We start from the raw sequence: 13,873 nt of genomic DNA, 5'->3' as shown, positions 1-13,873 counted from the left end.
AAAATAATAAATGCTGTTTCACAGGCTGTCTATATTCAATGAAAACTTACCTTCTAAAAGCACAGTGTTGGGATCACTAATGTACCTCACTCTTTGCTCATAGAATGAAGCCCACTGAGCTGTAGATTTCCAGCGATATTACAAATTACCAGTATCAAAACAAATGGAAATAAGAATGATCAATACAAACTCATTTCCAAACTGATAAATGTATGAATGGAGGTTTAGGGAGAAACAGAATGTGAATCAGGAAATGGATGGCATCTCTACTTCAGATGATTTCAGATCCCCTAAATCATCATTTTCACAAAGAAATAAAATGTGTTCCATCAACATTAACACTGTCCTCTTTAATGTGATTGTTATTGAAATGTTTCAACTTAAATTCACCCTAACAAGGAAAACACCATTTTAAATAGGTTCCACTATACTATAATAATGACTACAATTAAAAAAATGTGATTTCTCTATTCTAGACATATTAACTGTGAGTTCAATTGGAGTATATAATAATTTGAATTCAATGCTCTCTTCTGATGGGAATTCAATTTAGAGATAACACAGACAACAGAACAATATGGTTTGGAAAGCAGTTGTAAGAAATACTATGTTTACAGACTGTAAGATGATCTTTTATTTATAAATCCAAAGAGTTGTAAATGATTCTAAGTGGGTGTATCTAAGGCAGTATTTTATTAAAGATACTTTGTATCACCTAATGAATAAAATAAATAAATGCTGTTTCACAGGCTGTCTATCGTAAATGAAAACATACCTTCTAAAATCAGTGTTGGGATCACAAATCAATCTCACTCTTTGCTCATAGGATGAAGTTCACTGTGTTGCAGGTTTCCAGGAATGTTGCAAAATCCAGATATAAAAACAAATGGAAATAAGAATGATCAGTACTAAGTCATTTCCAAACTGATAAATGTACGCATGAAAGTTTAGAGAGAAGCAGAATGTGAATCAGGAAATGGATGGCATCTTTACTTCAGATGAATTCAGATCCCCTAAATCATCATCTTCACAGGTAAATAAAATGTGTTCCATCAACAATAACATTGTCCTCTTTAATGTGGTTGCTATTGAAATGTTTCAACTTAAGGTTACATTAATAAGCAAAACACCATTAAAATAGAGTCCAATAGACAATTAAATAATGACTACAACTTTTAGAAAATAAAGTGATTTCTCTATTCTAGACATAGGAACAAGAGTAGTCATTTCAGCCCTTCGAGCCTGCTACACCATTCAATTAGATTATAATTGACCTGCATCTAACTCTATTTAGAAACATAGAAGAAACATAGAAATCTACAGCGCAGAAGGAGGCCATTTCGGCCCATTGCGTCCGCGCCGGCCAACAAAAAGCTGCACGGCCCTCGGTCAGCAGCCCTGATGGTTACATATAAACCTATGAACAATGAACAATGGCGTAAAGGTAAAGTGCATCCAGCCCAACCTGCCTGCCCCACACAACTGCAACACCCCTTGCACCAAAATATTCTACACTCCACCCCAACCGGAGACATGTGATCTCCTGAGAGAGGCAAAAACCAGATAAAAACCCAGGCCAATTGGGGAAAAAAAATTTGGAAAATTCCTCTCCGACCCATCCAGGCAATTGAAACTAGTCCAGGAGATCACCCTGGCCATATTTGATTCCCTGCGTACTTACCATCATACCCGCGCCAGTCAACAAGAGGTTATCCAGTCTAATCCCAATTATAACTCTAGGTCTGTAACCCTGCAGGTTACAGCACTTTAAATGCCCATCCAACGACCTTTAAATGCGGTGAGGGTTTCTGCCTCCACCACCATTCCAGGCAGTGAGTTCCAGACCCTCACAATCCTCCGAGGGAAGAAGCCCCCCCTCAAATCCCCTCTGAACCTTTCACCAACCACCTTAAAACTATGCCCCCTCATAATAGACCCCTCCACCAATGGATACAGGCCCTTGCTATCCACTATATCCAGGCCCCTCAAAATTTTGTACACTTCAATGAGTCTCCTCTCAACCTCCTCTGTTCTGATGAGAACAAACCCAGCCTATCCAATTTGTCCTCATAACTAAGATTCTCCATTTCAGGTAGCATCCTAGTAAAATTCGTCTGCACCCTCTCTAGTAAAAATCACGTCCTTCCTATAATATGGCGACCAGAACTGCACGCAGTACTCCAGCTGTGGCCTAACAAGAGTAATATACAATTTAAGCATAACCTCCCTGCTCTTGTATTCTATGCCTCGGCCAATAAAGGCAAGCATTCCGTGTGCCTTCTTAACCACCTTATCCACCTGGCCTGCTACTTTCAGGGATGTGTGGGACTGGAGTGCATCATCACGCCCGGCAACCAAATTTTAATTTGATTTTATGTTTTAAAGTTTAATTTGTTTTAATTGCCGGTGTTTTTAGTGTCCCCCTCCCCTTTTGTAGGGGGCACTTGGAGAAACAATATGAGTTTAGTGCCCAAAAAAAAAACTTTAAAAAAAAAGGGCCTTGTAAATGTTTGGTGCGTCCCCCAGATCGGGGGGCCACGATTTAATGTTTTTGTTTCCCCCAAAAGAGTTCTGTGGACAAGCACTCCAAGGTCCCTTTGTTCATCTACACTATTAAGTGGCCTACCGCTTAATATGTATATCCTTTCCCTATTAGCACTCCCAAAGTTCATTACCTCAGACTTCTCCAAATTAAATTCCATTTGCCACTGCTCTGCCCACCTGACCAGTAGATTGATATCGACCTGCAGTCCATGACTTTCCTCCTCATTATCAATCACACAGCCAAATTTAGTGTAATCTGCAAACTTCTTAATCATACTCCCTATGTTGAAATCTAAATCATTGATGCATATCACAAAAAGCAAGGGACCCAGTACTGAGCCCTGCGGAACCCCACCTGAAACATCCTTCCAGTCACAAAAACATCCATCAACCATTACCCTTTGCTTCCTACCTCTAAGCCAATTTTGGATCCAACTAGCCACTTTGCCCTGGATCCCAAGGGCTTTAACCTTTGTGCCCAGTCTACCATGAGGGACCTTATCAAAAGCTTTGCTAAAGTCCATATACACTACATCGTGCGCACTACCCTCATCGACCCTCTTGGTTACTGCTATGTATGCAACCCTATGTAACCAGCATTATACCGCCACCAGAGGGCGTATCTTTTGGAGTCCCAAGGGATCCCAGCATCCCTTGGGAGCACTGTATATAAGCAGGCCTCCCATGCTGTACCAACACTCTGGAGTTATAATAAAGAGACTAAGGTCACACTTACTCACGTCTACAGTAATCAATCACATTACTTTATTACGGACACAACAACTGGTGACGAGATAACAAACCATCACGTGAAAATGCAGAGAACTGTTGGTATCCTGGAGAAATTATCAGAAAGGGGACGACTGGGAGACCTTCGTGGAGCAACTCGATCAATACATTGTGGCCAATGAGCTGGAAGGGAGTGTGAACGCTGCCAAACGAAGGGCGATCCTCCTCACCGTCTGCGGGGCAACAACCTATGGCCTCATGAAAAATCTTCTTGCTCTGGTGAAACCAACAACCAAATCATATGAAAAACTGTGTACGCTGGTCCGGGAGCACCTAAATCCGAAGGAGAACTTTCTGATGGCAAGGTATCAATTTTACACGTCAACGGTCTGAAGGCCAGAAAGTGGTGAGCTACATTGCGAATTTGATGGATTCCTGAAGCAAATACTAAGAGACTTTTTTGTGCTTGGCATTGGCTATGAGGTTATCCTTTGCAAATTATTGACTGTTGAAACACCGAACCTTAGCAAAGCCATAACGATAGCCCTGGTATTTATGTCCACCAGCGATAACACCAAACAAATTTCGCAGCAGAAAGATGTTTCGGCAAGTACTGTACACAAAGTAACATCATTTTCAGGCAGGAATGCATATGGCAGAATGTATATGCCTGCAGCTGCATGACCTCAGATGACTCAGAGTCCGCCATCAAGCGTTAATGCGAGTCAGTTAACACCTGTTGGCGCTGCGGAGGTGATCATCGAGCCCATCAAACACTATGCGTGCAAAGGCTGTGGAACAATGGGACACCTCCAGCGAATGTGCAGATGAGCTACAAACCCTACAAACCACCACATTGCAGAGGAAGACCGGTCCATGGCGGATCAAACTGAACTAGAGACTCAAACCGAGGAGGCAGAAGTGTACAGGGTACACATCTTCACCACGAAATCTCCACCGATCATGTTAAAAGTTGAACTGAATGGAATTCCAGTATCCATGGAATTGGACACAGGTGCGAGTCAGTCCATCACGAGCAAAAAGGCCTTCGACAGGCTGTGGTGTAACAAGGCACACAAGCCCAAGCTGAGCCCCATTCACATCAAGCTGAGAACTTACACTAAAGAGCTGATCCCTGTAATTGGCAGCACAGCAGTAAAAGTCTCCTATGATGGAGCAGTGCACGATCTTCGAAAGGCCTCACCTGCATCAACACGTACAAAGGTCTGTTCATCTACAATAGATATCCGTTTGGGATTCGATCGGCCGCTACAATTTTTCAAAGGAACATGGAAAGTCTGCTAAAGCCAGTACCGTGCACCGTGGTTTTCCAGGACAACATACTGGTCACAGGTCGGGACACCATCGAACACTTGCAGAACCTGGAAGAGGTTCTAAGTCGGCTGGATCGTGTGGGACTCAGGTTGAAACGCTCGACATGTGTTTTCCTGGCGCCAGAGGTCGAGTTCTTAGGGAGAAGAATCGCGGCAGACGACATCAGACCCACCCACGCCAAGACGGAGGCCATCAAGAATGCGCCGAGACCACAGAACATGACTGAGCTGCGGTCATTCCTGGGACTCCTCAATTATTTTGGTAATTTCCTACCCGGGTTAAGCACCTTGCTAGAACCTCTACACGTGTCGCTACACAAGGGAGATGACTGGGTATGAGGGAAATCACAAGAGACAGCTTTTGAAAAAGCCCGAAATCTGTTATGTTCCAACAAACTGCTTGTCCTGTATGATCCTTGTAAACATTTAGTGCTAGCTTGCGATGCGTCTTCGTACGGTGTTGGATATGTGTTACAACAAGCAAACGAATCGGGAACATTGCAATCAGTCGCTTATGCGTCCAGGAGCTTGTCCAAGGCCGAAAGGGCCTACAGCATGATTGAAAAAGAAGCTCTGGCATGCACTTACGGGGTAAAAAAAATGCATCAGAATCTGTTTGGACTTAAGTTCGAGTTAGAAACTGACCATAAGCCGCTCATATCGCAATTCTCAGAGAGCAAAGGTATCAATACCAATGCCTCTGCTCGCATCCAAAGATGGGCGCTCACACTGTCTACATAAAACTATGTAATTCTCCACAGGGCAGGCACAGAGAACTGCGCTGATGCCCTCAGTCGGCTACCATTGCCCACCACCGGGGTGGAAATGGCACAGCCTGCAGACTTGCTCTTGGTGATGGATGCATTTGAAAATGAAAAGTCACCCGTTACGGCCTGCCAGATCAGGACCTGGACCAGCTAGGATCCTTTACTGTCCCTTGTAAAAAAACTGTGTCCTCCATGGGAGCTGGTCCAGCGTCCCAGCGGAAATGCATGAAGAGATCAAGCCGTTCCAGCGGCGTAAAGGCGAAATGTCCATACAGGTGGACTGTCTTTTGTGAGGTAATCGCATGGTTTTGCCAAGAAAGGCAGGGAAACGTTCATACGTGACGTACACAGTACCCACCCAGGCATAGTAATGATGAAAGCTATAGCCAGATCCCATGTGTGGTGGCCCAGCATCGACTTGGATTTGGAGTCTTGCGTGCGCCAATGCAACACTTGCTCTCAACTGAGCATTGCACCCAGGGAGGCACCACTAAGTTTGTGGTCATGGCCCTCCAAACCGTGGTCTAAGATCCACGTTGACTTCACTGACCCGTTTCTAGGCAAAATGTTCTTGGTTGTTGTGGATGCTTATTCAAAGTGGATTGAGTGTGTAATAATGTCCGTAAGCACGTCCACTGTCACCATCGAAAACCTACAAGCCATATTTGCCACGCATGGCCTTCCTGATATCCTAGCCAGCGACAATGGGCCGTGTTTCACCAGTGCTAATTTCAAGGAATTCATGACCAGCAATAGATCAAGCACGTCACATCTGCCTTGTTCAAGCCCGCATCCAACGGCCAGGCAGAATGGGCAGTCCAAACCATCAAGCAAAGCTTGAAAGATGTGTCAGAAGGCTCCCTGCAGACCCGACTGTCCTGAGTCATGCTCAGCTACTGCACCAGACCCCACTCGCTCACCGGGGTTCCCCCAGCCGAGCTGCTCATGAAAAGGGTGCTCAAAACAAGGCTCTCTCTCGTCCACCCTGATCTCCATGATCACGTCAAGGGCAGGCGACATCAACAAATCATGTATCATGATTGCGCAAATTTGTCACGCGATATTGAAGTCAATGACCCTGTATTTGCACTCAACTATGGACATGGTCCCAAATGGCTTGCTGGTACTGTCATAGCCAAAGAACAGAGTAGGGTGTTTCAGGTCAAACTCCGCAAATGGACTAACTTGCAAAAAGCATTTGGACCAAACCAAACTGCGATTCACAGACCTGAAGAGGACACCACCAACTTCAACCCTCGGAAACATACACAAGTGGCAACCGACATCACGGTTGACCATGAAGCTGAAGTCACCATCCTCAGCAGCCCAGCAAGGCCAGCTAAGCAGGAGCCCAGCGAAGAACCAACCAACTCACTTGCACCTGCATTTGTACCGAGATGATCGACGAGGGAAAGAAAAGCCCCAGCTCATCTCACCCTGAAAATAAGTGTACTATTGTCTTTGGGAAGGAGTGATGTTATGTATGCAACCCTATGTAACCAGCATTCTACCGTCACCAGAGGGCATATTTGTTGGATTCCCAAGGGATCCCAGCATCCCTTGGGAGCACTGTCTATAAGCAGGCCTCCCATGCCGTACCAACACTCTGGAGTTAGAATAAAGAGACTAAGGTCACACTTACTCATGTCTACAGTACTCAATCACATTACTTTATTACGGACACAACAGTTACCTTCTCAAAAAATTCAATCAGGTTAGTCAAACACGATCTTCCCTTAACAAATCCGTGCTGACTGTCTCTAATTAATCCTTGCCTTTCCAAATGTAGATTTATCCTGTCTTTCAGGATTTTTCCATTAATTTTCCCACCACTGAGGTTAGGCTGACAGGCCTGTAATTACATGGTCTATCCCTTTTTCTCTTCTTAAACAAGGTTACTACATTAGCAGTTCTCCAGTCTTCCGGTAACATGCCCAAATCCAAAGAGGACGGAAAATGATGGTCAAGGCCTCTGCTATTTCCTCTTTTACTTCATTCAATTGCCTGGGATGCATGTCATCTGGGCCTGGGGACTTATCTACTTTCAAAGCTGCTAAACCCCTTAATACTTCCTCTCTCACTATGTTTATTTCACCCAGAATATCACACTCTTCCTCGATAGCAGTATCTGCATTACCTCTTTCCTTTGTGGAAACAGATGCAAAGTATTCGTTAAGACCCTTACCAACATCTTCCACCTCCACACATAGGTTACCCTTATGATCTCTAATAGGCCCTACCCTTTCTTTAGTTACCCTCTTGCTCTTAATATATTTATAGAACATCTTTGGGTTTTTCTTAATTTTACCAGCCAATAATTTTTCATGCTCTCTCTTAGCATTCCGAATATCCTTTTTAATTTTGCCAACTTTCAATATTCCTCCAAAGATTCTACAGTATTTAGCCGTCGGTATATGACATAAGCGTCCCTTTTTGTCTTTATCCTCCCCTGTAAGTCCCTAGACATCCAGGGGGCTCTCGAATTGTTATTCCCACCCTTTTTCTTTAAGGGCACATGTTTGGCCTGAGTCTTCCGGATCTCCTCCTTGAATGCCTCCCACTGTTCTGACACTGATTTACCCACAAGTAGCTGTTTCCAGTCCACTATGGCCAAATCACTCCTCAACTTAGCAAAATGAGCTTTTCCTCAATTTGGGACTTTTATTCCAGGCCTATCCTTGTCCTTATCCGTAACTAACTTGAATCTGACTGAATTATGGTCACTGGCACCCAAGTGCTCTCCACTAATACCCCTTCAACCTGCCCAGCTTTAGTCCCCAAAACTAAATCCAAGACCGCCCCCTCTCATGTTGGGCTTGCTACATACTGACTAAAAAAGTTCCCTTGAATGCCTTTTAAGAATTCCGCACCCTCTATACCCTTCACACTATATTTGTCCCAATCAATATTAGGATAGTTAAAATCCCCTACTATTACTACCCTATGGTTTTTAGACTTCACAGCAATTTGTTGACATATTTGCTCCTCTATCTCCCTCCCACTGTCTGGGTGTCTATCACACATGCCAAGCAATGTAATCGTTTCTTTTTTATTTTTCAGTTCAACCCATATGGCCTCATTTGATGATCCCTCTAACATATCATCGTTCCTCACTGCTATATTAGTTTTTTTAATCAATGCCACAACACACCCCGCCCTTTTTACCCCCCCCTCTGTCTTGTCTTAAAATCCTGTAACCAGGAATATTGATCTGCCAAACCCGCCCCTTCTTTCAGCCATGTTTCTGTAATGTCTATAATGTCATTCTCCCAAGTATTTACCCACCTTACCTCCATATCCCTTGAAACTATTACCCAACACAAAAGTGTATTGACCTCATTCTTGAAAACTGTAATTGTTCCAGCATCGACAGCCTTTTGGGGGGTAGTAGTTCAGATTTCTACTATGCTTTTGTGCAAAATAGTGCTTTCTAATTTCCCTCCTAAATGGCATGGCCCTTATTTTAAGATTATGTCCCCTTGTTCTTGATTCCCCTATCAGAGGTAATGGTTTCTTTGTATTCACACTATCGAATCCTTTTATCAATTTAAACACCTCGATCAGATCATATCTCACTCTTCTATACTCAAGGAAATACAAGTCAAGTTTATGAACCTGTCTTCATAATTTAACCCTCTAAACCCTCGTATCATACTGGTGAATTTGCATTGCACATCCTCTAAGGTAAATATATCGGGGCCAAAATTCATCAACTCACCACTCGCTGCCGCCGACATTGCTCTTACAGATCCACCCAGTGCCACTTTCGAGCTGGTCTGGAGCGGGTGGGAGGGGAGAGTCACCAGGAACACCCGCTGACATCAGCGGACGGCCGAGTGGCGAAACTTACCTCCCACCCGCCGAGCTCCCAAATTGATGCGGGCGGGAGTCGGTGGGAGTCAGCACCAGAACGATGCGAGGAGGCTGGTCTGTCCCCGATGGTAAGTATGAAGAGCCTGAAAAAACAGTTAGTGAACATTTTATATATTTCTTTCCACAACGGCTTCCCTGGATGGGGTCCCCGGAAGGTCTTCCAATCGTTTTTTTATTTTTTACTGATGATTTTTTTTTTCAAGTCTTCAACCCTCTGTGGTCCTGACTCCCTCCTTGGCGGCACTTGGGCGGCAAATGCTTCTGCCACCGAGAATGAGACCTACCGCCTGCTGCCGCCCAGTGTGGTGGCGTATGTCATCTATTTGCCGCTCGCCAACCTTCGGGGGAGCTCGGCGATGAATATCCCATCCAAAGTACCGTCCGGTACTTCGGGGGTCATCAGAGGCACTTTGGGCAGCACTTGGGCCGGCGGACGCATTGATTAAAATCAGCCCCATCGTCTCTGAGATACAGTGCTCAAAACTGAACGCAGTTCTCCAGATTGGGTCTGACCGAGGTTCTATTCAACTGAAGCATAACTTCATCCCTTTTGTAATCCAGCCCCCTTGAGATAAAGGCCAACATTCCATTAGCCTTTTTGAATGCTTTGTGTACCTGTCTACTAACTTTAAATGAGTTGTATACTTGGACTCCCAAATTTCTTTGTTCCTCCACAGTTCCTAGCTTCTCACCATTTAGAAAATACTTTGATTTATCTTTCTTAGATCCAATGTGGATAATCTCATACTTGCATGCATTAAGCTCCATTTGCAATTGTTTTGCCCACCCACGTAATTTGCCTGTGCCCCTTTGTAACTTCCCGCTACCATCTGCACTACTTGCTGTCCCTCCTAATTTAATATCATAAGGAAACTTGGATATACAACTCTCTATTCCTTCATCCAAGTCATTAATAAATGTAGTGAAAAGTTGAGGCTCTAGAACAAATCCCTAGAGAACACCACTTGTCACATCCTGCCAATCAGGGAACCTACCCTTCATCCCCATTCTCGGTCTCCTACCTCACAACCAATTTCCAATCCAAGACAAAATGCTATCGCCAATTCAGTGGACTCTCATTTTTGCCAATAACTTTTGTGTGAAATGGCATCGAATGCATTCTGGAAGTCCATATAGATAACATCCATGGACATTCCTCTTCTATCTTTTTATCAAAAAATTCTACTACATTAATCAGACATGATATAACCTTAATAAACCATGCCGGCTCTCCTGATCTGCTCATATTTGTTCACGTGCTCAGCCACTCTATCCTTATTCACAGCTGGTAGTAGTTTCCCCACAACTGATGTTAAACATATAACAAACTGTGAGTTCAACTGTAGTGCATAATGATTTGAATTCAAAGCTCTCTGCTGGTAGGAATGCAATACAGACAATAGAACAACATGGTTTGAAAAGCTGGTGTAATAAATACTATGTTCAAAGACTGTAAAATTATATTTTATTTATAAATCTAAAGAGTGGTAAATGATTCTAAGTGGATGCATCGAAGGCAGTATTTTATTAAAGATACTTTGTATAATCTAATGAATAAATGCTGTTTCACAGGCTATCTATATTAAATGAAAACTTACCTTCTAAAACCACAGTGTTGGGATCACTAATGTACCTCACTCTTTGCTCATAGGATGAAGCCCACTGTGCTGTAGGTTTCCAGGGATGTTACAAATTACCAGTCTCAAAACAAATGGAAATAAGAATGATCAATACTAACTCATTTCCAAACTGATAAATGTACGAATGGAGGTTTAGGGAGAAGCAGAATGTGAATCAGGAAATGGATGGTATCTCTACTTCAGATGATTTCAGATCCCCTAAACCATCATCTTCACATAGAAATAAAATGTGTTCCATCACCAATAACACTGTCCTCTTTAATGTGATTGTTATTGAAATATTTCAACTTAAATTCACGCTAACAAGGAAAACACCATTTTAAATAGGTTCCACTATACAGTAATAATGAATACAATTTAAAAAAAATGTGATTTCTCTATTCTAGACATATTAACAAACTGTGAGTTCAACTGGTGTATATAATGATTTGAATTCAATAACAAAAGCAACTGGTATTTATATAGCGCCTTTAACGTAATAAAATGTCCCAAGGCGCTTCACAGCAGTGTTATAAGACAAAAAAAAATTTGACACCGAGCCACAAAAGAAGAAATTATGACAGATGACTGAAAGATTGGTTACAGAGGTGGGTTTGAAGGAGCGTCTTAAAGGAGGAAAGAGAGGTAGAGAGGCAGAGAGGTTTAGGCAGGGAATTCCAGAGCTTTGGGCCCAAGCAGCTGAAGGCATGGCCTCCAATGGTTGAGCAGTTATAATCAGGGATGCTCAAGAGGGCAGAATTTGAGCAGCGCAGGTATCGCGGGGGATTGTGTGGCTGAAGGAGATTACAGAGATAGGGAGGGGCAAGGCCATGGAGCGACTTGTAAACAAGGATGAGAATTTTGAAATCCAGGCGTTGCTTAACTATACGTTAGTAAGCACAGGGGTGATGGGTGAACAGGACTTGGTGCGAGTTAGGACATGGGCAGCCGACTTTTGGAAGACCTCAAGTTTACGTAGGGTAGAATGTAGGGGAGGCCAGCCAGGATTACGTTGGAGTAGTCAAGTCTAGAGATAACAAAGGCATGGATGAGGGTTTCAGCAGCAGATGAGCTGAGGCAGGGGCAGAGACAGGCAATGTTATGGAGGTGGAAATAGGCATTTTTGGTTATGTCGCAGATATGTGGCCGGAAGTTCACTTCATGTTCAAATATGACGCCAAGGTGCGAACAGTCTTGTTCAGCCTCAGACAGATGCTCGGGGGAGGGATAGAGTCGAATGGATTCAATGCTTTCTTCCGATGGGAATTGAATGTAGAGACAACAAGGGACAACAGAACAATATGGTTTGAAAATCAGGTGTAGTAAATACTATGCTCAAAGACTGTAAAATATCTTTTATTTATAAATCTAGAGTTGTAAATGATTCTGTGGGTGTATCTAAGGCAGTATTTTATTAAAGATACTTTGTATCATCTAATGAATAAAATAAATGAATGCTGTTTCTCAGGCTGTCTATATGAAATGAAAACATACCTTCCAAAATCACAGTGTTGGATCACAAATCAATCTCAATCTTTGCTCATAGAATGAAGTTCACTGTGTTATAGGTTTCCAGGAATGTTGCAAAATCCAGATATAAAAAACAAATGGAAATAAGAATGATCAGTACTAAGTCATATCCTAACTGATAAATGTACGCATGGAAGTTTAGAGAGAAACAGAATGTGAATCAGAAAATGGATGGCATCTTTACTTCAGATGATTTCAGATCCCCTAAATCATCATCTTCACAGAGAAATAAAATGTATTCTATCAACAGTAACACTGTCCTCTTTAATGTGGTTGTTACTGACATGTTTCAACTTAAGTTCACATGAACAAGGAAAACACAATTTTAAATAGATTCCAATGTATAGTATCCTAGCTCGCACCAAGTACATTCACTCATAACCCCTGTGCTTACTGATCCACATGGGCTCCTGGGCCAGCAAAGCTTCACAATTAAATTCAGATCCTCATTTTCGAATCTCTCCATGGCCTCACCCTTCCACATCTCTGTAATCTCCGCAAGCCCTACAACCTACTGAGATCTGTTACTCCAATTCTGACCTCTTGTGCATCGCTGATTTCGTTTAACGCACCATTGTTGGCCGTGCCTTCAATTGTCTAGGCCCTAAGTTCTAGAATGCTCTCTCTAAAATTGTCTATTACTTATAAATCCCATGGCCTAGAAATTGGATATCGATACAAACCTGCCGGTGCATCCGTTAGCTGGTGCTAACGGCCACCGAAAATGATGGCGCTGGCAGTACCGGTAAATTGGCGCTGGTGGCTAATATTAGCCCAGTGTTAAACTTACTATGCAACGCCGTTCTGGTGGTGTTCATCCTGGCAGGAGGCCCCATTGTAGTGTGGCTGAATCGTCATTGCGACAAGAACAACCTGCTTTAAAGCAAGGCTGTCATTTCAGAAAGCAGTTCGGTCCCTTAAAGGGGAACTGCCTTCTGAAATGAAAAAAATAATAATGCAAAAATAGGAAGATTTTAGCCCAAAGAGCTCAACTGCCTTCTGAAAAAAAAAATTAACATTAAAAGGAATTTCCAAATAGGAATTTTCAGTTCTCAAAGCTGAATTGCCATCTGCACCTCAAAAAATGGGAAAAGTGCTTTAGCACTAACACAAATGGCTCAGCAAGCCAGGGAATGGGCACCCAGGATCTCACACACAGCACTCAGCTTGTGCAGAGGTTCTACACTGCAGGGGAGGCCCTCTACCCACAGGGGCCAGGAGGCCCTCCAGAATGAATGATGTGGGACTACATCACCGAGGCTGTTATTGCCAGCAGTGTTGTCCCCACCACAACCTGGCTCCAATGCCCAAAAAACCTTTAGACCTCAGACCAGTGGTCAAGCTCAGTGAATGCATCTTTAAAAGCTATCTCCTATCAACTGCACCATTAACGTTACATGCCTCTCAATGCACGACCACCCTACCAGCCCCAATCACTCATCAAAATTCTGAAATGCACTCCCTATCAGCACTGTGG

General features: G+C 43.2%; 4 non-coding genes across 4 annotated transcripts; all 4 read right to left on the bottom strand.

Annotated features, from left to right (window-relative positions):
• Positions 1–240: 240 nt before the first annotated feature.
• On the bottom strand, positions 241–309 carry LOC139264963 (small nucleolar RNA SNORD123). The gene has a single exon (XR_011593444.1). It is a non-coding gene; the product is annotated as a small nucleolar RNA SNORD123 (small nucleolar RNA).
• Positions 310–963: 654 nt separating this feature from the next.
• Positions 964–1,032, bottom strand: LOC139264960 (small nucleolar RNA SNORD123). Its single transcript, XR_011593440.1, has one exon. It is a non-coding gene; the product is annotated as a small nucleolar RNA SNORD123 (small nucleolar RNA).
• A 10,003-nt stretch (positions 1,033–11,035) lies between these two features.
• On the bottom strand, positions 11,036–11,104 carry LOC139264972 (small nucleolar RNA SNORD123). Its single transcript, XR_011593452.1, has one exon. It is a non-coding gene; the product is annotated as a small nucleolar RNA SNORD123 (small nucleolar RNA).
• Positions 11,105–12,550: 1,446 nt separating this feature from the next.
• Positions 12,551–12,619, bottom strand: LOC139264965 (small nucleolar RNA SNORD123). Its single transcript, XR_011593446.1, has one exon. It is a non-coding gene; the product is annotated as a small nucleolar RNA SNORD123 (small nucleolar RNA).
• Positions 12,620–13,873: the final 1,254 nt, after the last annotated feature.

The sequence above is a fragment of the Pristiophorus japonicus genome, chromosome 5 (genome assembly GCF_044704955.1).
Source record: "Pristiophorus japonicus isolate sPriJap1 chromosome 5, sPriJap1.hap1, whole genome shotgun sequence".
NCBI lineage: Eukaryota > Metazoa > Chordata > Chondrichthyes > Pristiophoridae > Pristiophorus > Pristiophorus japonicus.
This window is presented reverse-complemented; position numbering and strand designations above follow the sequence as displayed.